We start from the raw sequence: 24,637 nt of genomic DNA, 5'->3' as shown, positions 1-24,637 counted from the left end.
TTGGATAGCTTGCAAGAAAGCGAATGTTTTTGTTTTTCTCTAACGCAGTTTACAGATCGTGATGTCATTTAAAGACGCATTTCAAGTCTTTGAAATCATCAACGTTTGCATACTCTATGACGGGGAAAATACTGCTTGGCAGCTCTTGTCATATTCTTCCTCTACTCCGGATGCATACAACGAGCGAACTAATACACGCTCACCGGATGAATTGGAGATTGAAGAAACTTGTAACATGTGCAACATATGCGACGGTGTGTGATTTTTTTTTTACTTGAGATGGAAAGGGAGCAGTTTTTGACAGAAAAAATCTTGCATGTGGTTGAAACGACCATTATTAGATAGTCGTATTCCCGTAACACGTGCTAAATATATGACAGTATGTGTTGTTACTTGACTGGGGAAGAATTTTATTGCCTTTTTAGTAATAGGTTTGTTACCTAAGAAGCAATTTTGCGCTATTGCTTCTAAGGTAATGAGGAAAAGTTTTGCGTGTATCAGTGCTCATATTGGGTGATATTTGATCATTTTTGGAAACTGGAAATCATCATCTCGGATTTCAAAGTGGTGTTTAAAGTTGATTTTAGGTCCCTGGGATTTATCTAGATTCCAAAAACACCTAGAATTTGATCATTTCAGAATGTTTTCTGGAAATCGGAAACCCCCATCTTGGATTTAAAAAATTGTGACTGAACTCGATTTTGGGCTTCTGGGTATCATTTTGGTTTCAAAAATAACAATAATGAGTGGTATTAGATAATTCTCATTTCAAAATGGTTTCTAGATTGAGCCATTTAGAATGTTTTCCAAAAACCAGGGAACGTCATATTGACATTTTGGGTTGATTTCCGGTCTCTAGATAAAACCTCGGTTCCGAAAATACCCATATTGGTTTTTTCAGCTCTAGTTGGTCGAAATATGAGTTCAAAACATGTCTCAACATTTTTCAATAGTTCAATAGTTGTTGTCATAACATTAGAATTTTGCCGCATGTTGATGAAGGCGTGCAAATTTACCAATCTATTGTTGCAAAAAACAAAGAAAATCGGAGAGGGAACAATATCATGGGAACACCCTTTAGGATTGAAACCCTTTACAATTAAATTAGAATGATGATAGGAGTTAACGACGGTTTTAAAATTAATAAACACACAAACCGCAAATTCGCCCCCCCTCGCCTACGCTTATGAGGTACAGTAAAAATTATGTTTTAGGATTACTCCCCGTACTCGAAAACTCCTATGTACAATTTTTCACGTTAATCGGTCAGTTGTTTTTGAGTCTATAGAGAAGAGACAGACAGACAGACAGACAGACAGATAGACAAATAGACATTCGCATTTATAGATATAGAAGATAGATAGAAGATATATGCAACTACACGACCTGTATTTACCGAATCAAATGATAATCGGTTGAGAGTTTTAAAAATTAATTAACAACATCCATACCCCCCGTCCCTTCCTCTTAACTACGCTACTGAATATTGCAAAGTCTTAAATGACAAAGTTATGTTGCAAGCACGTCTTATATACGAAAACACCTGTATATAAATATTCATGAAGAACTTTTTCATAATTTATTTATTTTATTATTTTCATAATTTTCATAATAATGAAATTTAATACACCCCCTCCTTTCTACGCCACTGAGATACAGAAAAATCAATGTTTCAGAATCTAACATACTTATAGAAATTGGCACGGTGATTGAGTTTGGTGTTGAGAAGTTTACAAAGAGCAAATTGACTTCCTGGGCTGGGTCTGACCACCAGGTGGATTAATTTAGGTTTTGCCTTTCTCCTAGAAAGGTATAGCAATCACTGGAAAAACCAAAGGTATGTAAGTGCTCCAAAGGGTCGAATCTCGTATATCAATCGACTTAGTTTGACGAGCTGAGCATTTTCTGTATGTGTGTGTATGTGTGTGTGTATGTAACGCTCTCCCAATCTCACTCGATTTTCTCAGAGATGGCTGGATCGATCTTCATGAAATTAATTGCAAATGAGAGGTCTAGTTGCCCCATAAGACCCTATTGAATTTCATTGCAATCGGATTTTTAGTTTAGAGGTTATGTTTAAAAATGTGAAAATCACGAAACAAGTACCTCAGAAATTACTCAACCGATTTTAACAAAATTGGTTTTAAATGAATGAGCTACTTAAAAACCCCTTAACTTTTGAGTTTCATGAAGATTGAACGTGTGGTTCAGAAGTTATTTAAAGAAACGTGTTCTGGAGAGTGTTTAATTTCACTCATGTTTCTCAGAGATGGCTGAACCGATTTCCACAAAATCAGTGTCATATGAAATTCCATAAAACCCTATTGATTTGTTTTGCAATCGGACTATTACTTTGCCTGTTATGTTTAAATATGTGAAATCTAGCTACGGAAAGTAACATATTCCGTAGAATACATAAACTCTCTCACTTTTCTCAGAGATGGCTGAACCGATTTTCACGAAATTAGTGTCAAATGAAAGGTCTAGCTGACTCATAACACCTCATTGAATTTTACTGTAATCGAACTGTAACTTCGTCTGTAATGTACCGAATTGTGAAAATCTCGAAACTTCATTATCTCAGAAAGTAATCAATCAATTGTATTATCAGATGAACAGGCTAGTTAAGGGTTAACTGATGAATTATGATTTAACACGTGGTTTCAAAGTTTGGATGCCCTATACGTTCCCATTTCATTTGATTTTAATCGAACTAAGCAACCGTTATGTATTAAATTGTTAATTAAACAACGAAAGTCTATTATCTCAAAGATTACACGACTTATTTGAACATTAATAGTGTCATACGAACGAGTCATCTCTCAAACTTACAAATAACAAACTTCATAACAATTTGATATGTGGTTCAAAAGTTATGGAAAGAAAGGGAATTCAAAGGCTATTTAAAACTGCTTTGATCAATATATGTGGCCACCATATAATTTAAATGTGGTATCGTACCATTTGAATGTTCCCGGTATCGGTCGTGATTGAATTGTTCGAAATTAAGAGTCATTTCTTTTATTTCGCTATTTATTGAGCATTTACATTACGTCAAATTTGATATTTTATGCTTCTATTACAACATCATTAATTTAGAACCCAAAAAGTGAATACACATTTATTGGATTGAAGCGTTCATGTAAATCTATTTTTACAAATAATAAGTTTGAATGAGAAAGGCTGGGTCTAACCGCTAGGTGGATTAATTTAGGTTTTTTGTCTCGGTCATCAGACACAAAAAGTATTGAAATGTTGCTCAAAAGTAGCAAAATCTTCTTTGTTTCTTTTGTACACATAGTTTGGACAAACAAAGGGTGAATTTAACCGTAAGTAACGACTTTCGATGTGATTCAAATAAAAAACTCTTGACCTCTACATTTTTAAATTGGTTATTCGCATTTTATTTCCTGGAACATGCACAAAATACACTTGTATAATTATCCAGATGTTACAAAGTCAGTCACAACATAGGTAGGGTAGATGATCCAGTAATGGAGGGTCTAAACACCAGTGTTTTTTAAAAACGAGAATATCAATATTCAAATCGCATTTATCAAACCCATTTTTCTTTGGAGTTATAGAAAATATCATAAACTGTCATGTACAATTACCGTTTGTATATGTTTTTAACAAATTGTTTTTAATAATTGTACACCAATCTTATGTTCCAGTTATGGAGGCAATGTCCCTATAATGGTGGAAACTGTGCCAGTAATGGTGGTAGTTGATTTTTTCATAGGCTGCAGCAAATGAATTACGATTTAGTTGTTTTTATGCTCTAAAGTAGCATTCCAAACCTCTTCTTCCACCGTGGGCAATCGTCTAACATGAGCTGTGATAATTATTCGTTTTGAATTTAATGGTGAAAACGTTGTAATATAAAAAACAAACTACTTCGCAATGCAATTGATTATGGTAAGAAAAATAGTTAAGAACAGTTCTGCGAAGACTGTTGCCACAGAAATCGTGTTGACATTGATATTTCAAGCTACGAAATTTCACTGTTGCGTTACAAATTTCGTAAGAAACTTGCTGTTTTTTCACACTTGAATGAATTAATAAATACAAAGTGTTTAAATAGGATTTCAAACCAATATAGTTTACCAAATCGTAGACATATTTCCACAGAATCAATAAAAATTATCTGATAATATATTATTATCCCGGAAAATGCCTTAATAACGCTAAATGCTGGTATACCACCATTACTGGTACATCCACCATTACTGGCTCATCTACCCTACTAAAGTAAGATTATATTCTTCATAAACATGCACTGCACAATCGTTTAGGTAAAACAAAGAAACATGAATAACATTAGTTTTTTTTAATAATATATGTAGTAACTTTCTCTTAGGATCGAATGCAGGATTACTCTATTGATCAAATATTGGTTAACTTACTCAAAGCACTGCTCATATCATTATTATGTTCTTACATGATTTATAAATATGATCTCGAACCACATCCACCATAAGTCATTTGAGCAAAGAATGTGTTTCTACATTGTTTGATGATATAATTGGACAACTAGAATATACTAGCAACGCGCATTGCAACATTTCGTAATACCCAAGTCATTTTAATACAGACAGTTTGAGAGTTCTATCGAGCGAAAAAAAACAAACCTGCAGTTATTATAGACCCTCAGACTCCGGGGAGGGAAAAAATAATAAAGCAACCTACCAAACCTACCATTATCCAATAAAATTTATGACCCCACAGAAGACAGTACAAGCCATAAGTTGATATCCTTCTGCAGAGCAATTGTTGGTGTTGGGGCATGTTTGGACACCACGCTTGGGGTTACTGAAAGCGAGAGTTCCAACAGTTTGTGCTCCCTTCCCCCGGAAAGCGATTGCACTATCCGGGAGGAAATTCCACTTGCCAGTCGATCGTCCATTGTACTGTTTGCAGCCGAATTAATATTTTATTGCATTCCGTTTGTATCCTTCTTTCGGGAGTGGTGTTTAGGAAGGGTGTGGTTATGCGGAAAGTTTGAGTTCCAATTGATTCATGCGAAAAAATAGAGGTTCAGCAAACCGGATAAATTAAACATAATTTAAATACGTGTGAAAAAATAACCCATTTGGCACGAACACCGCAGCGTACTCGTGAATTGTTACATTGAACAGTGCATTATTTCGCGGCTATCGATTGGGACCGACATGATTGCCGGCAAAACACTGTACGAAAGAGATTTGGTCTTACTTGATTTGCATATGTACATATTAAGTAGGTAGGTAATAATTAACAATCCATTAAGCTCATACTAGATCGCGTGCTATGCTTTGGCGTGGAGTTTAAACACAATACCTTATGCATATTAGATTTCGAAATTTCTGGATCAGATGCAAATCGCAAGATCTAGCCGATGGTGATAATTTTGAAATATCGTTCAATCGTTTGTAATTATAAAATAGCGGTGTGCAGTGTTGTTGCAGTGTCAATACTGAAATATGATGTTGTGTTCATTCTGTGACTAATCTGATCAATCACAATCCAGTTCGGTCTGGGTGTTCGAATGGTTTCTGTTGCCGTGTCGTAAAACCACAAGCCCTTGTCGGCTGTGACGGAAAACTTGGAGGTACATTAATTGTAACGAATTTGACATTTGGACTTCTGCTGCTTACGACATTAAGTATTTGTCCTGTCCCGATCACTGCACTAAACTGTGCATCAGGCCACCACTTTTCTGATGAGGAATGTATTTGCAGGCGCATTTAACCTGGATGATGCCTTAGCACTGGTTAGTTCTCTAGGGGTCTTGCGCTGCAGATTTTATTTGCATAGCTATCCATTGTCGGGTGGTCTGTTCTCTAACAAGTGTTCAACGCTGTGGGTGAACATACAATTGACAGCGACCAGCAAATGAGCTTGAAACAACATCCTAATGAAAGACTGAGAGCTTTTATGAGCTTAGCCAAACATCGCAATGCAGCGAAATGTAGCATTGATTTATTACGACATATAGAACTGAATTTTTTAGTGCGTTCTAGCTTAAAATCCATTCACTTATGCCTCGCAAAATGTATTTTTAGCACTACAACTATGTGTGCGAGCGTAAAATGAATCTAAAGCCTTTTAGATTATGCCTTTGTTGAAGCGAAGGTTGACATTTTTTAATGATCTTTGACGCTAGCTTGACAGACAACATAAGTTTATTTTATAGTTCAGATACATATCTTTAAAAATGCATTGCAAATTATTAATAAATTTTACTTCACTGGAAATATGTAAAAGAGGTGCACTCAATGTAGGTATGAAGGCTTGTACTAAGTATATTTTTGTTATGGTGTTTACAGAGTGAAGATAATAGGAAATTCGGTTAAGAGAGTATCCTCATCAGTTTTAATAGTTGTAATCAGTAATATTTTCGATTTCAACGGGAACACTTTTCAGACTTTAAAAAGTAGGTATTTGGTCGTTGAAAACAGTAATCAGACATACTTGAGACTCGTTTGATTCATCTTATCTTCAAACATCTTTCTCATTTTATCTGCAAACCTTTCTAACATATCTCGAAAACTGTTGAATTGAATACGATGAAAATCTAAGTCATACTTGTTAAGAGAACCATAAAAAATATATCGCATAATTACATTGGCTCGCCATCTGTTTGTCAGTAATTGGACTTTACGATCGTACCCTAATTTGGCTTTAGTTTGCTCAGAGAAAATAATGAGAGAGATGCGAAAGTGTAAAGATCTGATCTCAACAGGTGATGAAGGGTTAGTGAGTGAATTTGTGTTATATAGTTTTCATCTGTATGTTTCTGAGTTTCATTTCGTTTATTTTTTTCCACAAAACATTCCCTTAACTTTTTTTTCTGATTTTGGTCGACCGCGGGCAAAACTCTGTCGATCAAAATGCTATGCTATGTCAAAACATTCAGTTGTCTACAATTTTGTCTTGAACGTTCATCACTAAAGTGTAATAATACCGGAATCACTACAAAAACGAGCATCAAATCAACGACTGTTCTGTAATATTTGTAAGTTTTACCATAATTTCGTTATATGATTGCTTTCCCAAGCACGGTCGACAGAATTATAGACCTAGTCATTCGGAATGTACTATTTGGCCTATATAAGAGCCTGTTTCAGCCGAAACTGCTCATATTAGTTCTAGACAGCAACTACAACAATCCTTAATAAACAGCAGCTGTGGCAGCGAATAGCATTAGCTGCCGCAATGGTATCAGCAGCGATATTGGGGACATTTGGTGCAGCGGCACTTCCTCTAGTAAAAGCTGCCTTTGTGCAGTAGCGACCACTTGACTGTTGAAACTTGTTTGCGTTGTATAGTGTTTATTTCATTCCTGTTCAGTGTTGTATGTGCAAATTAATATTTGGTAGAACTTCAACTCCTCTTTTGCACAAAATTTTTAAAATATTCATTACAAGTAATGCAACAAACAACCTTATGTAGTTCAACGTCAACCTTGCGGTCGTGGCTTCGCATACAACCCTTGTGATATTTTCTAGTTAACAAAACATTTTTTTACAACTCATCCAAAGACAAACTTTAGTAGAGGTTAAACTTTTAGAGAAACAATTTTACATAGATTTCATTTACTAGGACATTCACGCCCTTTTGAGAAACAACGCTTGAGTCAAAAAGATCCACACGCCTGTAAAATAGTCATGACCGCTTCTTCAAATCACTTTTTGTTTGAGAAATCAATTATTTTCAGTGTAGGATCTCTAACTCCTTTTTTAAACATTTTTTAATGAAAATACAGATGATTTCTTGAAAGCTATCCTTTGACAAATTCTAACTCTTGTCATTACCGTACAACCTTAGATGCATGGGCGTTCAAAAACAGCAAACTTGAAAAATGTTGGACATGAAAAGTTCTCGGTGGAGAACGTTTTTGACGTAGAGCTACGTCTTACCGCACTATATTGAGAAACATCCTGCGGGAACTAAAACCAAGGTAATGGTAATGCTGATGTAACCACTTGGTGGATCACAAACGTTTTAAGGTCAAATTTCCACGAACAATGTACCAACCACATGCGAGCACGCCTGGCACAGACTTCATGAGTAGTTACCAACTTCTTGCTGTGAAATCCTCTATATTAGTGGCAAAAAAGGACAGAATCTCCCCGTCCCAATAAATAAACAAATGTTTGCTTCCACGAGCCTAGACTACTTTGATGTCTTGAAGGAGAAGCTTTTTCGGAAAGTTCGTAACAACTTTCTTTGTCAGACAGTTTACCCATCTGCTGTTAGAATGTTCTTAAAACTGATGTCTTGATAGAAATCAAAATCAATCTCGAGTCTCGAGGTACGATGCTGGCCCAACAAGCCAGTCGTCGTAGGTTCGAGTCTCGGCTCGGGAGAGACTGTTAATGTCAGTAGGATCATAGCGCTAGCCCCGCAATTGTCCTGTACACTAAACAGTCGGCTGCGAAGTCTGTGTATAAATAAACAGAAGGTCAAGTTCCGAATCGGAATGTAGCACCAAGGCTTTGCTTTGCTTTGTCTTGATGGAAAACATGCTGGCACAGGCAACAGTACTGCACTGAGTCATATGAACCATTGCGGAACAGGGTGGTTTAAAGACCATTTTTTCGAAAATGAGTTTTTTGCATAAACACGAAAAAATTGCGAAAGATTTGATATAATAGTTCAAATATCTTTTCAACACTAACCTAGTTAATAGTAGTGTTAAAAATCATGCTCGCTTCCCCTTTGCCCGTTTTGGTGACCGTGACGAGTAAATGGCATATAAACTGTAACCGTAATGGTTTTCATATATATGTTGCTGCATTATTCAAATAAAATTCGTTAAAACTGATTAATTTTTTTGACGTTGACTAACGTCTATATCGAAGTTAGGCCCCTGAATTTGAAAATCTAGTAATTCAACCAGGGAAAACCAGAGAAAAGTGGTCAGGTTTTGAGCGCTTATTTTGCAGTCATCTATTATCAGGTTTTCGAGGTTTTGGCATCAATCGATCAGAAATTCTTTTACGGTTAAATTTATGTAACAAAAACAAACTATTGTTTGAGATACACTATTGAAAAATTGGTAATTAATATCGATTGTCTAAATCATACCGCGCAGCCAATCACTACCTTTCTTCCCAAGCACAGTCGACACTAACGGATACAATCGATCTGACTTTGTTGTTATTGTTGTTGTCACTTTCTGTTTCCGATGTTTATGCTGCTGCTAGCGGAAAAAACCTTGCAAATATGCATCTTTTTGTTGGTGTTAATTTTACGACAGCGGCCGGCGCCCCATCATTCTGATTCCAAAACCGCACCAGTGACATGCGGACGCTGAGTGATAGCAGCTGAAAGGAGGAAATACAAAATAGTACCGGTCATCTCGTGCCGGTTTCACCCGTAATGCTGGTGGCTTTAGTAGTAAATGGCTACTGCAAAACACTTAAATGGCTGGAATTCTGGACGGACTAACCAGGAAACTATAATCGGCAACTGGCACCTTTTGGTGCCTCGAAATTTTGGTACAGAAGCGGCTAATTGAATTTTCTGTTTTACCAAATGCTGCTGCTAGCGGAAAAAAACCTTGCAAAAATGCATGTTTGTGTTGGTGTTAATATTACGACAGCGGCCGGCGCAGCTTTCAAGAAACATTTGTCTCTACCATTCCATCATCTATGTAGCCCATCCCTTTTTCTAATTATCTGACGAAGCCTTGGTATAAAACGTATCGTTCGAACATTTCACCCCATCAGTTTCATTATTAAACCGTACCGGGTACATACGGACGCTCGGTGTTAGCAGCTAAATGGAGGAAAAACAAAATAGTACCGGTCATCACGTGCCGGTTTGACCCGTGATGCTGGTGGCTACTGCAAAATACTAAAATGGCTGGAATTCTGGACGGAAACCAGTAAACAAGAAATCGGCAACTGGCACCTTTTGGTGCCTAGCAGTTTTATAATAGAAGCGGTTAGTTGAATTTTATGTTTTACAATTGCTGTTGCTAGCGGAAAAATGCATGTTTATGTTGATGTTAATTTCACGACAGCGCTAGGTGTTAGCAGCTGAAAGGAGGAAAGACAAAATAGTACCGGTCATCTCGTGCCGGTTTCACCCGTTATGCTGGTGGCTGTTAGTAATAAATGGCTACTGCAAAATACTATAATGGCTGGAATTCTGGACGAGAATAATCGGAAACTGGTACCTTTTGGAGCCTCGAAATTTTGTTACAGAAGTTTTGTAAAAGAAGCGTTGCAATTCCCTCTACTATTTGCTTCAATGGAATATTTTTTTTTTTTTTAAGAATACGGTAGTCAACGTCATGCGGTCGTGTCTTGAATACCACCCTCCTACTTTTTCTGATTCTGCTTACTGATAAAATGTTTAAATCGACCTGAATTGAATGCAATTAATGTTGACATGTTCATGAAATTCAAGGATCATTTTTTATGTGACATCTTTGCTTGGCAGTTGTGAGATATAGGCAGTCAAATCTAACAATGATGCTGCTTTGGAATCGGTAAGTGAGCCAATTAAATATAGAAGGAAATTTACTTCCTACTAAGTCTAGTTAATTAAGATCTGTTTAGAAGGTCGCCTTTTCGCGGATTGAAGAAAATTGACTATATTAGGATGAAAGGTATTCATAAATGTTAAAGAAGTTTTTTTTTCTTGCAGAGCAAAATCATCATCATAATCAAAATACGTAGTCTCAAAATAAAACATAAAACTATCGTAGTCCTACGTCAACCATGCGGTCGTGTCTTGGATGTCACTATTCTATTTTTTTTCTTCTTGAGAGTGCCAATTTCAAAATGATCAGAACAGTTTTAGTCAACTGAATTGTCCATCTAAAAATTCTAAGTTGAGAGAACTCTGATATTATTGTTTTTCAAAATCGCTTTTTGTTTTCAAAATCAATTTTTCGTAGCATAGGATCTTAAATTCAATGTTTTCAATATTTTTAAGTGAACTTCCGGACAATTCCTTAAATATCATCCCTTGATAACTTTTCTCCATTTCTTTTCATGAATGCTTTCCAAATGTTCGTAATCTACACGCTTTCAATTTTTCATAAGTCCTGTTGGTTATTTATCAGTTTAGGAGCTTGTTTTTAATTTATTTTTCTTTTGATATATTTTTCGAATTTACAACTCTTTATGAAAATGAGACACAGTTTTATTATTAGTCAGTGCTTCAATATTTTTTTGTATCTGGCTGCATATTGATCAATTTCTAATTAGTCATTGCTAATCCTGCCTTCAAGAAATTTAGTAGCACCAGGTTTTTCAGCTTTCATGTGAACTGCAACTGTAATAATGTTGATTTATTTCTCAGTCATTGAATTTTTGACCGAGTGCGCCCTAATAACTATCTCTTATTGTCATTTAAATTGCCCGGTTATTTCTTAATTCCCACCGAAGAAGAGGAATGATTAAAAACACCCCATCCGTGCGCATACTTATCGTTCGAGTTCATGACCCACCTGACAGGCTGTTAAAAAGCAAGATGTTATTGTTTAGGTTGGTAGTGTTAATATTCAGATAAAAAGCCTAAATTGAAAATTAAAATTCTAGAATTTTGACTAATTTGCATCAATGGTATGGCTATTGATTGCAATGCGATTTTTGTCCAATTCTCCTTCTTGTTTTGGTGTAGCAGTACGTGAAGCAGATTAGAAAACCAACGATGAATAATTTCTAATATCTCTAACACATCCTACTATCTCTTTCAATTAGGTACGGATGGACTGTAGCGCCACCTTGTTTACACTGATCCCATGAATGGGAAGTATTCATCGTTCTAGTGAGCCATTTGGAAGACAATTAGCGATTTGCATAATTAAACATTATGCAATATAAAATTAAAATATAATCCCAATTACGTGGTTCATAGATATGATAGGATTCAGGGTTCCGGCGGTGGAGTTGCAATTGTTATTCATCGCCGAACCAAACATCGTGCTCTTCCCCACCTTGAGACGAAAGTTATTGAAACTTTGCGAATTGAAGTTCAAACTGAACATGGGATTTTATTTATTGCCGCAGCATATTAACGATTTCAATACACACGCGAGCACAAAAATTATTTTAAAGGTGATTTACAAAAACTCACCAGAAATCGTTCGAAATTTTTTATAATCGGCGATTTTAACGCTAAACATCGTTCATGGAATAATTCTCAAAGTAATTCCAATGGCAAAATTTTATTCAATGATTGTTCTTCAGGATACTATTCTATTTTGTCTCCGAATAGTCCTACATGCTTTTCTTCTGTAAGAAACCCTTCAACTATTGATTTGGTGCTTACAGATCAAAGTCATGTATGTAGTGATTTGATCACACATGCTGACTTTGATTCTGACCATCTTCCAATAACTTTTTCTTTTTCACATGAATCAGTTTTAAACCCTATGAGCTCTGTTTTTAATTATAACAAGGCTTATTGGGAAAGATACAAAACTCATATTGAGAGAAATTTCAATAATGAGCTTGATTTGCAAAACCAAGTGAATATTGATTCCGCTTTGGAAGCATTAAAATGTGCAATTGTTGATGCTAGGAATTATTCTGTTCCAAAGGCTCAAGTGAAATTTGATTCACCAATAATTGACGAAAATCTTCAACTTCTAATTCGTTTGAAAAATGTCCGCAGACGTCAATATCAACGTTCTCGTGACCCTGTTTTCAAAACTATTTATAAAGATTTACAGAAAGAGATTAAACATAGATTAACTCTTCTGAGAAATCAAAATTTTGAGACTAAAGTTGAAAAATTGAAACCATATTCAAAACCTTTTTGGAAGCTGTCGAAGATTCTTAAGAAACCTTCAAAGCCTATTCCAGTTTTAAAAGATGGTGAACGTTTTCTTGTATCCAATGAACAAAAGGCTCAGAGACTTGCTCAGCAGTTTGAGAGTGTTCATAACTCAAATTTAAATTTTGTGAGTCCAATCGAAAATGAAGTCACACGTCAATTTGATTTAATTTCTTCCTAGAATTTTTTACCTGCAGAAATAATTGAAACTAACTTGAATGAGATTAAATCAATTATTAAAAATTTCAAAAATATGAAAGCACCTGGTGACGATGGAATGTTTAATATACTAATCAAACATCTCCCTAAGAGCACAATGGAATTTTTAGTGAAAATTTTCATTTGCTGCTTCAAAATTGCATATTTTCCCAAATTATGGAAAAATGCAAAAATTACTCCAATTTTAAAACCGGATAAGAACCCAGCTGAAGTTTCAAGTTATCGACCAATCAGTTTGCTTTCTTCAATAAGTAAACTGTTTGAGAGAATTATTCTGAACAGAATGATGTCACACATCAACGAAAATTCAATTTTTGCAAATGAACAGTTTGGATTTCGCCATGGGCATCCCACAACTCATCAATTGCTCAGAGTTACTAATATGATACGAGCTAACAAATCTGAAGGTTATTCCACTGGAGCTGCTCTTTTAGACATAGAAAAAGCATTCGATAGTATTTGGCATAAAGGATTGATTACGAAATTGCAAACTTTTAATTTTCCAATTTTCCTAATTAAAATTTTAAAAAATTATCTTACTGATCGAACTCTGCAGGTTGTCTATCAGAATTCAAAATCTGATAGATTTCCTGTCAGAGCAGGTGTAACTCAAGGTTCAGTCGTGGGTCCAGTCCTGTACAACATATTCACTTCAGATCATCCTGATTTGCCTCCAGGATGCACAAAGTCATTGTTCTGCGATGACACAAGCATTTCCGTAAAAGGAAAAAGTCTTCGTGTCATATGCAGTCGATTGCAGAAAAGTTTAGATATTTTTTCTTCCTACTTGCAAAAGTGGAAAATCTCTCCCAATGCTTCTAAAACTCAAATGATAATTTTTCCGCATAAGCCTAGGGTTTCTTTCCTCAAACCAAACAATAATCACGTTGTCAAGATGAATGGGGTTATTTTAAGTTGGTCCGACAAGGTTAAGTACTTGGGACTAATTTATGATAAAAAATTTACTTTCAAAGAGCACATTGAGAGTATACAAGCCAAGTGCATCAAATATACGAGATGTTTATATCCTCTCATTAACAGGAGTTCTAAACATTGTTTAAAGAACAAACTTTTGATTTACAAACAAATTTTTAGACCAGCAATGCTTTATGCTGTACCGATCTGGTCAAGTTGCTGTTCAACAAGGAAGAAAACGCTCCAAAGGATTCAGAATAAAACTCTGAAAATGATTTTGAAGCGTCCTCCTTGGTTTGGTACACTCGAATTACATAGACTTACTGGTGTTGAACCATTAGAAGCTATGTCAAATAAAATTATTAACAATTTTCGACAAAAATCGTTGCAATCCTCAATTGCTACGATAAGCTCTCTTTATAGCCAATAAGTTAGCAATTAAGTTAGTTGTAAGTTTACTTCCCCTTTTCTGACAAGTAGGTTTAAATCCCTACGAATGATAAGTCTTAACTGCGAAAGCAAACAAATCCTAACAATTAAAATTAAAAATTTCTAACAGTGTTGAGAAGTCACCATTTGTGATTGGACACACATACTCATTATTTACTAATATTTATCATAAATACTTAAGCTACTAACAAATCCCCCCTTAAAAATAAAAAACATTATGCAACAATTATTAAAGCGTTGTTCTTTTGCACCGAACGGAAAGCCGTCCGGCTGGATTTTGCACTGGCACAGTCTATCTCTAATACTTGCACAGATTGTACCCGATATCATCACTGCCAGCGGACAGGTACGAATAAATATGCTGGAAGTTATTTACACCTATTCTCAGCTGGTAAACGGTGTGCAGCTTTGAACTGGTACATATAAATAACATATTTTCTTTATCGGAAAGTGCTCTCGACTGTGACTGATGTACAATGTATAAGGGATTTTCTTTGTTAGATCAATCAGTGACTAAAATTAGGTAAGTATTTGTAATGGTCAGTAGGTTATCATTTGTCGAAACTGTTTTTTTTGTCAGTTTCCTGCTTTTCCATTCAGATGACGACAAATGACGGGATTCCATTTGAACCAAACAAAATATGGACGACGTTTTTAAATTTTCCAATAGAAGTCACGTTGAATCTAGATCATAGTACTTAGTCAGAGCAATTATCATAAAATAATCCATGTTCTATGTACTGATTGGAGTGTTGAATAACTTCAAAGATATTTGTTTTGTCTCTACTGATCGGGATGTGCGCGTACGCACGTCCCGGCTACCAAAAATTACACATACGAGTTATCCACATGAGGGATAATCGCAGGGGTCAACCCAACCGAAGTGCAATGGAAGAGTCTCGCCCTGGGGGAACCGCCTTGCTGATCACGGTAACCCCTATGCCAGGTAAGTATGCCTGTTCGTCGATGAGCAAGCTTGGGACCTCGATAGTCGGTGTGTTCTGTTTGTGATGTTTATTTTGAACGGAATGGTTGTAAATTTACAGGTAGTCAAAATTTGAGATGCATTTTCGGAATAACTGGTTTCCAATTAGAAACTCTTCCAATGTGTAATTCATACCCTATGAGAAAAAAAAAACATATTATATAATGACAAATGAATATATTTAAACTACGCTACAAGATAAATTAAAATGATCGAAGCTTTACTTCAACTAATATTTCTCTGTATATAAAATACCTCGTCGTAAAAGCGTATGAACTGGCTACACTCCACAGTGTTTTATTTTGCTGATTTCGTGCGAAAAATTAATAGCGTCTTCAAATTTGATTTTAGTGATATACTTTATTCGGAAAAGTTTTTATGTTTTTTATTGTGCTTCTTTTAAAATGTACGATTTAGTGATTAATTCACCTAGAAGTGATATGGAAAATTTATTTTTTCAGGACAGTGAGATACAGACAGCTAGTGTCTTCAAAAAAGTTGTGGCAAATGGTTTCATTAGCAATTTTGTCGAAAGTGTCGGATTTATATCTCTTATGTTAAAAAAGATATAAAAAGTTTTATATGCAAAGTTTACCCAAATCATAATTTTAAATATAACTTTTTTCCTGGATTTTCTACATATTTTATACCTTCTGCAAAATTATTAACCATACAGAAATACACCTTTTTACTGAACATTTGATACAGCTATGGTTCAAAATAAAAAAGTTACTCAACCTTTAACGGTTTTTCAAGGGTTAGTTTAACTTTAAATTACTCAGCCGTACGCAAAAATACGCAGATAACTTTATGATTTTCTGAAAGCATGTCTATTCTACTTCTAAAAGAATATAAAATCATTTGTCTAATAGAGTCTTTTCGATTGTTTCAATGAAAAAAATCTTTTGCATGAAAATTTTGACTTTATCAAATAACTTCTTTATTTCTAAATATAGCGTTTTACAATATTCAGCAAAAATATAAATCCAATAAAATCGCGTAATTTTCTAGAAGGTCATAAAAATATAGAAAATCATGGGAAAGAGTTATAACAAAAAATATGAATTTTTGGTCAAAGTTCAACGCATGACATCATCTAAAGTGAATCAAAAATCGTATTTTTTCAGTTTATTCTTCGTTTTCTTCTCCACTGTCCTTGGTACTATCTACCGTCGAGCGTGCATAAAGTATTTATGCACGGATCGGCGGTTATCGAACACTTTTTGGTCCCTATTGGACAGCTGTCGGAGGAAGCACAAGAGGCAAAAAATGAAGAGTGGAAACGGTAAACATTCACTCAAGTTCTTAATCCATTCGGTGATTTATTTTTTAATTAACAGATATCGAGAATACCACACCCGAAAAATATCTAGAAAGAGTGCGAATGAGGATCTCATGCACTGGTTGCTGGTTTCTTCGGATCCAATGAAGACGGAAGCTCGAGGTTGGCCAAAACTTAATACGAAAGAGTTGTCAGAAGATGCTCAAACTCTTCTCGTTCAATTCAAACAAGACAGTAGAAAAGAAAACGAAGAATAAACTGAAAAAATACGATTTATGATTCACTTTAGATGATGTCATGCGTTGAACCTTGACCGAAAATTCATGTTTTTTGTTATAACTCTTTCCCATGATTTTCTATATGTTTATGACCTTCTAGAAAATTACGCGATTTTATTGGATTTATATTTTTGCTGAATATTGTAAAACGCTACATTTAGAAATAAAAAAGTTACTTGATAAAGTCAGAATTTTCATGCAAAAGATTTTTTTCATTGAAACAATCAAAAAGACTCTATTAGACAAATGATTTTATATTCTTCTAGAAGTAGAATAGACATGCTTTCAGAAAATCATAAAGTTATTTGCGTATTTTTGCGTACGGCTGAGTAATTTAAAGTTAAACTAACCCTTGAAAAACCGTTAAAGGTTGAGTAACTTTTTTATTTTGAACCATAGCTAGATAAAATGTTCAGCAAAAAGGTGTATTTCTGTATGGTTAATAATTTTGCAGAAGGTATAAAATATGTAGAAAATCCAGGAAAAAAGTTATATTTAAAATTATGATTTGAGTGAACTTTGCATATAAAACTTTTTATATCTTTTTTAACATAAGAGATAGAAATCCGACACCTTCGACAAAGTTGCTAGTGAAACCATTTGCCACAACTTTTCTGCAGACACTAACTGTCTATCTCACTGTCCTGAAAAAATAAATTTTCCATATCACTTCTAGGTGAATTAATCACTAAACCGTATATTTTAAAAGAAGCACAATAAAAAACATAAAAACTTTTCCGAATAAAGTATATCACTAAAATCAAATTTGAAGACGCTATTAATTTTTCGCACGAAATCAGCAAAATAAAACACTGTGCACTCGTGCGTAATCTGGCCATTTTGGTGATGACCTTGCTTCCTCCGCAAGATTCGCCCATAAAAAGCTCATTTAATTACGTGCGCATGCATCGCCAAAACTCGCCACAATGCGGCAGGATGCCTTTCTCTGTCCCACCCGTGCAGAAGTCAACCTTCCTCTCGATTGCGCCGGTCATAAATTTTTGTCACTACCCATAAAAATACCTGCCAAGGGCACTGTACTTCGCTAGTCCGTTATACGGACTAATTCATCGCGTGCTGCGTGTCATCGGTTTCTCAGTGAGGGTAATTAATATTGCTGCGATTCAATTAATCTCAAAGTCTATCGATTTTGTTTTGAATACCTGTTTTTATCAAAATTGCTGCTTATATTGAATGTCGTTGTTCTTGTGGCTAGTTGAAGCCAACTGGACATTCAGTAGTGGCTATTCTGTGGTAAATTTTGGTAATTGTTACATCCTGTTTCGCCCAAGCCGTTTCAATTAACCAGCTGCGCTACACTGTGTCATATCGTATGCTGGAATCTGAAAGGTCCATAATTTGTTAAAATTTGGGTTTCTCTCCGTAACCTCTGCTAGTTTTGGTGGCATTAGTGCGGAACATTTTTTGTTCAATTATTTTTCGCAATGCAAATTCGTGTACCATACAATGTAATGACACAATTGCAGTGGATAATGCTGGTGCGGCAAAATGCCACTTCCGATCGTTAGTTTGTTAAAAGAAATGACTGATTCTAATCACACTTTTAGCTTCAAGCTAAAGGAATTGCCCGGATGCGTGACAGCATGTGGCTTTTGTGGCTACAGGTTCAAAGGATTGCGTGACTGAGGCTTTGCGCAAAATTCCACAAACAAGTGCGAGTTAATGATGGGGTTTCGTTAGTGTGTTCGCCAACTATTAACTTTTGAACCGACAAATGGTTGCCAGTGGCTTTGTGCTTTAAAGGTAGTTAGTTCAGGAATTAATACAAGCCTTTTTGATGACAGACAAGCTATTATAACATTGCGAAAAGCAACAATGATAATTAGCTACCTCACACTTACGTAGTTCACATTGGAATACTACTACAAAGCAACTCTTGGCGATATTTACTATAATTTATGCTTTATTTTAAAAATCCAATTATTCTAGCATTTGTTCGGCTACTAGTAAATTAGTTTAAACGGGAACTGTATAGACTTGTTTTAATTTATGCCAATACTTGTCTAACTAGATTTCATAACAACGTCAACTTGTAACATTACAAGTTACGGCAAAGTTTAATTGGGTTTATTGCGTTTAGACACAGAGTGCCACAAGGTTACCTGCTCATCGAGTGGCTCTTACTTAGTGAGGTAATGCAAATAGTATTACTTCACTTTCAACTGGTTTTGAGTCAGTTTTATTGTTCCTTTGAAAAAACTTTAATGACCGTTTCAAGAGTAGGTCACTAACCTGCGAAGTAATTTTATAGTTTTTTTTTTTCAAAAACTAATCATGAAAACTACCGGAATGATGTAGTTAAACTAAAATTAGCATCTGGGTAACATTCGCGACAGCTTTGTAAGTACATGCTACTAATTACTATACATTTTCCGACCAACCGTCACCAGCAGCGACCAATAGCGGAAGAACGTTTGCAACACAATGCAATCCAAGGATCGTACGAGAGAACCGATAAGCCGGGGAGATTTATCAACGAGCGAAATAACAACCTCACGAGTTGTGTGTGCCATTTTTCGAATTAGCTACCTTACCTGCGAAGCGTATCCGAAACACGGGACCGGATGACGGTGCCCAGGCAAGAGGAAGCGATTCGACACGGCCCAAAAATTAGGTCATCATCGAATCGTGCCAGCACCAACGGGACACTGGAACTCAGGAATAAACGGGAATATCCTACAGTATCGCGGACGGAATTAAATTTGAAGAAACCTGTAGGTGATAAATGGTATGAAATCAACGTTAATAGAAAATTATCGTCTTTCTGGCATGCTTTTGTCTTCTTGTTTTTCTTCTGATTTTTTGCGGCATGAATGAAAAAAAACACGTCAGTGCGCAACAATATGATCAACCGGCTGCCAGTGCACGAACGTCTGCGAGGACCGTGCATTCTTGTGGTGCATTCGCGCAGACATTCCTAGTTAGGGCTAATTGCAACATTCGATCTGCCCATTCACTTCGAGCTAGCAATATATTTCAATTGCTTTTAGATCACAGCTTTTAGCCTCCTGATTGTAACGAGGCATAAGTGTTTCGCTAGTTCAGTTGGCGGCTAGCGCAGGTATTTTTCTCTTGAAAGCTGAAAACTGTTTAGTGAGCGCGTTTAAACGATCATAGGCATTATGCATCTATACACAAATCAGACGATGTAATTTTTGTAATTGTAATCGTTTTTCTTCTTTCTGCTCACTGTATGATTATATCTGTTTACATCCGGCGTATACGATGCTATAATATAAATAGGATAGGACTAGTTAAAGTTGTGCAACTTCTGCAAATTTAGGTTTTTATGTCAGGGTCTCTTGTTGCTTCTCTCGAAAGGGTGCCTTGGACATTGATGGACATGTTGACCAGGAAATCATATCCGCATTGTATAAAATAACTCAGCTTTTTGTTCCCTATAGAAACTGTATGCAACATTCGAAACATTCTATTTGGTTGTACTCGTGTGCGGAAAAATCTCGTAAATTATTATAATGATTGCTGGGAAAGAAAGGACGAATTTATTCTCAACCGTAATATTGTGTATGCGTCGAAACAATGTGAAATAAGCTCAGATGTCAATAAACGTCGTTTGATGATGTTTAACAGTTAACCTGGTGTCTACAGCAATGCAATTTTCTCATACATGTAATTGATACTAGAGAAAAAAGGAAAATAACATAGAAAAATGTGGAATAAAAGCAACAAAGGACGGAGTTTGCGCCAACTCGACCAGGTGTTTGCCACACCCACTTAGAATTTATTGAGAGTTTGTCGGTATGTAGGCCTCACTAAGCGAAGCAACTTTGCATACTTTTTCCGAAATTTAACTAGAACATCATTGGAAAGGTTTAATTTATTTAGCATACCATTAAAAAGATCTGACAAGTATTTTAGTTTAGCAACGCAGAGCAGAGCTTAACTTTAATTTGATCGGTTGTGTAGATTTGAAGTTATAATAGAAAAATAATTTCCAAATACTCCAGTGTTTGATGAAAAATGCAAGCTTGAATAGAGCCAAACATATCTGACAAATTTCATTTAAAAAATAAGTAGTCGAGTTAAACTGTTATGCAATTTGAACTGAAAATGCTCCACGTAACACTTCGAATACAAGTGAAAAAAAAAACTTCAAACTTATTCAGTTATCGGAAATGATCGTTACAAATGTTTGTCAGTTGTTCATTGAATCATATCTGAATTGAATTCATAAATTGAGCTAGTTTTGATATCAAATTTTAAAATTCGTTAATATATATATATGTTAACCCTCTTCCAGTGGAGGGAAATCAGATTTTACCTCGAGAACCTGTACTACATAATGATAATCGATCTGTTCTCTAACCATTCCCTCATCCATATTTTCAAGTATATTTGTTAATCTGTATCAAAGTTTAGATGCCAAGTGATGCCATACGGCATCACCCGCCGGAAATGAGTTTAAAAGGTTTCATTCACCTTCACTTACGTTCCGTTCCCCATCTGCAGTCTACTGAAGATGGTAAGCAACAATTTCCACTGAATACCGCAAGGGCACGATGGTCCGTTTTTTTTTTCCTGTAGGAGCCTATGACCACTGCTACCATTAGTTAGATATATTGTGGTATACTCCGCGTTAATTTTTATGCACTGTCAGTTCGTTCCATCACTATGGGTATCAGTGATAGTCGCACCCAGACTTTGCATTTCACCCCAAGAAGGTATGACTTCTTTGATGAAGTTCCTTACCTTCATTAGTTCAGCAGACCATATCTCGTTAGGCGTGAGGATACCTTTTCCAAGAGTACGCAGTCTCTGCTGAATTAATGCGCTTCATTGGCACAGTAAGTGTTCCGAGGTTTCTACTCCAGAATTACAGAAACGACATAAGTCATCTGTCAGTTTACCTATTTTTTTAAGGTGATACTTACTCGGACAGTGCCCAGTAAGTAGGCCAGTTAACGTACTCAGATCAGCTTCATTCATACTGAGTAGGTTCCGTGTGATTCTTTTACATGGTGAAATGAATAGTTTAGATTGCCTTGCTTTGGAGTAAGACTTCCAGTTGGCATCAATCATCATTGATTCCCAGCTTTCCCAGATTTCAAACAGGATGAAGATACCCCACAGAATGGCTCCGGCCCGACGAAAGCAGTTGAAGAACCAATTCTCGCTAAGAGATCGGCTTTTTCATTTCCTTCTATACCACAGTGACCAGGCACCCAGTATAGATTGACAATGTTTGTTACAGTTAGTTGTCGTAGGGATTGAATACAATCCCATACCAACTTCGACTGACATGTGTATGCTTTTAAAGCATTGAGAGCTGCTTGACTATCTGAGAAAATGCAGATATTGACATACCTATATTTCCTAGCCAAGCAAATACTTGTGCATGTAAGAATAGCATTTATTCCCGCTTGAAAAACTGTGGGCCACTGCCCCATTGGAATTGATATATTGATTCCTGGTCCAGTGACCCCAGCGCCTGTAGACTCGCCCATTTTAGAGCAATCTGTATAAAAAATGACTGATCCTGGACGAACCTTAGGACCTCCTTCATCCCATTCGGTGCGATTGGATTCAATCACTTTGAAAGGAACACTGAAGTTAGTCTTAGAGTCCATTCGATCTTCATTCATGGTTACTAAGGTGTTCAGTTGGAAATTTTTGAGGATTCGTAAATGTCCCTGTAGATCTCCTTCCTGAAAGAATTTAACACGTTTTAGCCTAAGAGCACCTTTTTCGGCTTCAAGTTGTACATACTGATGTAAGGGTAGAAGATATAAAAGAGCTTCTAAGGCTTTGGATGGTGCCCTGGCCATTGCTCCTGTTGTTGATAAGCATGCCAGACGTTGTAGTTTATCTAACTTTTTCTGAGCTGATAATTGTGAAGTTTTAGGCCACCACACCAGCGAGGCATAAGTTACTTTGGGTCTCACTATTGCCGAGTATATCCAGTGAATCATCCTCGGCTTGAGTCCCCATTTTTTGCCAAATGTATTGCTGCAAGCCCAAAGAGCATTGTTTGCTTTTGAGATCGCATACTCTAGATGGTCGTTCCAGTTGAGCTTGTGGTCAAGCATAACACCTAGGTACTTGGTTCGCTTGGATAGCACCAACTGTGTGTCTCCCAACTTAAGAGTTACAATATTATACTTTCTATTTCTTGTAAATGGGATTATGACTGTTTTAGAAGGATTGACGCTTAGTCCTTCCAGGTTACACCATTTAAATGTGTAGTTTAAGGCGTATTGCATTCTATTGGAAATAGTAGATCCGCATTTACCCCTAACTAAAATAGTAATGTCATCAGCGAATCCGATGATTTCGTATCCTAGGTTCGTTAAGTTGTTAAGAAGATCATCGACAATAAGAGACCACAATAAGGGAGATAAAACCCCTCCTTGTGGGCAACCCCTTGTTGGATTTGTCGTTAAAGTTGATCTTCCTAAATTGGCTGTTATCAACCGGTTTGATAACATAGCAATAGTCCAATTCAAGATGCACATGTCAAAACCGCGTTTTTTCATAGCATTTTTTATAGATTCGTGAGAAGCATTGTCAAATGCTCCCTCAATATCAAGAAAGGCTGTCAGTGAGATTTCTTTAGCCTCAAAAGACTTCTCTAGTTTTGAAACCAGCGTGTGGAGTGCTGTTTCAGTTGATTTACCAGTTTGATAGGCGAACTGAAAATTGTTTAATGGTCTACTTTTTAAGTATAATAATTTGATATGTAGATAAATGATTTTTTCCATTTTCAAAATGACAGAAGTTAGACTGATTGGTCTATATGCTTTGGGACTCGTCCTATCACGTTTTCCAGCCTTAGGAATCAATATGACGCGGACTTCTCGCCATTTACTCGGAGTGTAGCTTAGTGTCATGCTAGCCCTTTACATCTCCACCAGACAGGGGACTATAATATCCTTGCTTTTTTGTAAAAGCACTGGATAAATCCCATCTGTCCCCGGTGATTTAAAGGGCTTTAAGGAATCCACTGCCCATTCAACTCTTGACGTCGTGAATATTACACTGGCTAATTCTTGAGCTTTAACCTTGTCTTGAATTGAGCTAGGTTGAGCCATATAGAAGTCCTGTGCATTTTCGGAAGTCAATTGAGTCGAGCCTGGGAAGTGTGTATCCATCATGACACTAAATGTTTCCTGAGAGTCTGTTGTGAACTGACCGTTTTCGTTCTTTAAGCGGCCAAGCCCATTTGTGTGATCTGTAGAGAGGGCTTTATGGAGTCTAGCTACAACAGGCAAGTTTTCAACTTGCTCACATGTACGCTTCCAGTCCCTTCTCTTTGATTTTCGAATCTCTCGATTGTATTCTGTTAGACAGCTTTTATATTCAGTCCAATTTCCGGTAGTTTTAGCTTTGTTGAAAAGCCTCCTTGACGATTTTCTTAGCTTTTCAAGTTTATTGTTCCACCAAGATACGTTCTTACTAGAAGTTTTCCGTTTCACCGGGCAACTTTCTTCGAAGGAATCTATTATATTAGATAGAAAAGATGAGGAAACAGATTCGAGTTGCTCAGCGGAAGAGATGTCCACTGAGAACAAAATCTTGTTTGAGAGTGGGGAATAGTAGCTATCCCAATTAGTTTTTCTATGATCTCTGAATTTTTCGGACACGAGCTCCCCAGAAACATAGTTGAACGATGGTCCGTTGGTCCACAAGCAAAGTCCTTGTCTCATGAACATAGAGAACCACCGATCTTATCAGTGTATTGTATATTAT

At 36.2% G+C, this 24,637-nt stretch overlaps 1 protein-coding gene and 1 non-coding gene across 6 annotated transcripts in view; both read right to left on the bottom strand.

Annotated features, from left to right (window-relative positions):
- Positions 1–24,637, bottom strand: part of LOC129720715 (ankyrin repeat and BTB/POZ domain-containing protein 2) — a 251,037-nt gene that overhangs the window by 131,806 nt on the left and 94,594 nt on the right. The window lies entirely within an intron of this gene.
- LOC129726247 (U1 spliceosomal RNA) lies at positions 15,155–15,318 on the bottom strand. Its single transcript, XR_008728296.1, has one exon. It is a non-coding gene; the product is annotated as a U1 spliceosomal RNA (small nuclear RNA).

Source organism: Wyeomyia smithii, chromosome 2, assembly GCF_029784165.1.
Source record: "Wyeomyia smithii strain HCP4-BCI-WySm-NY-G18 chromosome 2, ASM2978416v1, whole genome shotgun sequence".
Classification (NCBI taxonomy): Eukaryota; Metazoa; Arthropoda; class Insecta; order Diptera; family Culicidae; genus Wyeomyia; species Wyeomyia smithii.
Note: the sequence above shows the minus strand (reverse complement) of the source record. Positions and strands in the feature narration are given on the sequence as shown.